Source organism: Poecilia latipinna, unplaced genomic scaffold (assembly GCF_001443285.1).
Source record: "Poecilia latipinna isolate Pla-1442-1.1 unplaced genomic scaffold, P_latipinna-1.0 Scaffold448, whole genome shotgun sequence".
NCBI lineage: Eukaryota > Metazoa > Chordata > Actinopteri > Cyprinodontiformes > Poeciliidae > Poecilia > Poecilia latipinna.
The window spans coordinates 180,476-183,412 of NW_015113064.1; the positions used below are offsets into that span (position 1 = coordinate 180,476).

The window sequence follows — 2,937 nt, forward strand, 5'->3', positions numbered from 1 at the left end:
ACAATTGCAAGAGTACATATATATATATTTTTTTTTTATCATAGCAAACTGTATTTTTGGTTGCCATAGCTGGGTCAAGGTGAAATATGTGGTCAACAACTATGAGGTTTCACATAATTCTGCGTCATGATAAATTCTATTGTATAACCAGAATTTAAAACATGAGGAAATAAAGCAAAACATCAGCTTTTCAGCTTTATTTCAGCTATACTTAAGCCTTTTCAAAGAAAAAAAAAACTGGAAACATTAAAAACTTTCATGCATTTAATGTAAATATGCTTTTATTATGAAACATTTCCACATGAATCAGGGTAAAGACTATGATTAAATGTCTTCCAAAAGCATGAGACAGTATTGACTATACTGACAAATCTGGTTGAGTTATGCAGTGAGCGTATGGCTTGATTCTTTGGTGAAAATTCAATCTTTCTTACCTTTTGCACAAGAGTCACAAATGACCTTGTCCGTAGGATTGGACTTGTCCATGAGATTGGACGACTTCAGTTAGAAATTGGTACTCTAAATGTTTTGTTAGCAGAAATTTCGCTAAGTGATCTGTATGTTTGGGTCAAAAAAACGAGACAGCAAAAATGTGTTACCTTGCTTTTAAATATGGGGGAGAAGTTGCTCTATCGTTTTAATGGGCATGGCCCATACACAGGCTGCAGAGGAACACAATTTTAGGTATAGAAAATGGATGGATGATGGATGTGTATACTAACAGAAACCTACTTCCAAAGTAGCCATTGGCAATAAGCAATTAGTATTCTAACCATGATCACATGCAATAAAGAGCAGCAGAAATAAGACACAACTGGACCTTACTTTATGCATCCTTAACACAGGCTTCTGTGTACAAACAGTTCTCTATGGAGGTAGAAAAGGGAAGACGGAGGTAGAAAGACTTGATTAGGACACCTAAATAGGAGTGCCAAGTCACATCATGGTGGTATCTGGATCATGGTACAAAGCATTACCGACACTGCACAAAAGTAACAAGGTAAAGGTGAGGATGAAAGAGCCTTCCCAGAAGTTGGCTCTTTACTTGCACTCTGAGAAACACTGAGGCCAAAACTAATAGTCTGTAAAATAAACTACAACACCTCTGCTCCAGCAACTATGCCAAATTTCCTCTAAGGCCTTTTCCACTGACTGAATTTTGCTCAAATACCATCGCTGCACTTTTTAAACAATAGCTTAGTCATAGGAAAATAAACTGTGTAAATGATAAATACAAACAAAGAGTCCAAAGACAAATTAAATCTCAAGCAAATTAAAGTCACACTATCACAAACAATTACTCAGCTATTTTAAGTCGGGGCACGTACATGGTTAATTTGGTCACTGATTTTCCTTTTCCTGAGTTTAAATGCAGACCGACCAGCTTCACTGCACAGATGAAATGCAGAAAAAATAGTGGCCTGTCCAGGTTCACTGAAAGCAAGGAATGATGACGACTAGGGTGTGGCAGATCGTTGTGGCTGGGAAATACGGTCCATTAACCATTGGAACACAAGAACAAAGTTTGATGATGAAAAAGTAAAACTTTGAGCCAAAATGGTAGCATTGTTTCACTTTGCTATGTGGGATCACCTTTGATTCGGTATTGCATGGTGAACCAGGGATTGATCTAGATTCTAAAAAAAAGAAAATCTAATATACTTGGTCCACAAAAACACAGATAAGTGGATGACAAACAGTCTAACACAAAACAGGCAATTAGAATATTAATGAAAAGTTCATTTCTTGCAATACATTATACCATTATAATGACAGAGGTTTTCAAGCCTCTCCTTTTAATGATTTTCAGCTGACAGCTAGTAAAAACATGACATTTAAGATTAAAATATTACATCAGACCAATGAAAAACAGTTTCAAACAGAAATGTGAGCCTACGGAAAGTGGCCAATACCCAAGTAAAGGTTATTTTCAATATGTACTTATAATCTGACAATGAGTTTCATCATGAATGCATTTAGTTTGTTGAATATGGCTGCATTGTTACTGCTGTCCATGTTTTGAGACAACTCCCTGCCCCACATGCAGACAGGACAGAGGAAACAGTTCATTGTGATTTATTTGCAATAAATGAGGTTGAAGTAGTTCAGGGGGAGGTATGAACACAGGTTCTGCAGGGAGATTAACACAGTTCAATGCGATCCAGGACATGGAATAGTGAGACCGTGAAATGGTAAGGTGTGGCTGATCTTACTTGTTTTGAGGTGAGGGAAGAACCGGAGGGGGGGAGCGTGGATCCTGGTGTGTCTGTGGAGGAATGATGGGGAGAGAGGAAAGGCAATTGCTCCAAACTTGACTTGGAGCAATTGTGGGGATCCTTGTAGCTGAATCTATGGTGAGGTTGAGGCCAATGCCTGTTTGCAAAGCAAGAGAGAGTCTGACCTTAGCAGAGAAAGATAAGGACGGATAAATCCAACCATGAAAAATCCTTCCACAGGATTCAACTTGGAACATAATTGTGATAAAATAAACCTGAGGCTTGACTCTAACCCATAATGTGGGGCCATCAAGCAAAAAGTAACTGCTCTACAGCTATTTGTCTGCTGACTGACAGCATCAGCTGCAGGTGTGCTGGGCTGCCCAGCTCTCTCACAAAGATCCTGTTAGAGGAAAGAGCACTCACACGAACACAAAACCCAGGAACCTAGCAACCTCAACAGGATGCCAGAGTAAAAGAGGTTTGCAATAATTTATCCATTCAATAACTATTACTACAATCAACCAAGGATTCACAGTGGACAAAGTTGTGACTATGTCCAAGCGCTGGAAAATATGAGTTACTTATATCAGCGGCGAAATGTTTAATAAACTGACTCATCCACAGAGATGGCATGTTTTAAAGAATAACAGTTCAAGGAAGAGAAAGTCAGACTGAAATGAACAACTTCATGCTGCCACAGCTGCAGAGTTAAAATCTA

General features: G+C 38.6%; 1 long non-coding RNA gene across 1 annotated transcript; it reads right to left on the reverse strand.

Moving 5' to 3' along the window:
* Positions 1-1,259: 1,259 nt before the first annotated feature.
* LOC106951227 (uncharacterized) lies at positions 1,260-2,647 on the reverse strand. Its single transcript, XR_001425782.1, has 2 exons — positions 2,214-2,647; positions 1,260-2,130 (listed from the first exon to the last, which is right to left on the reverse strand). It is a non-coding gene; the product is annotated as an uncharacterized LOC106951227 (long non-coding RNA).
* Positions 2,648-2,937: the final 290 nt, after the last annotated feature.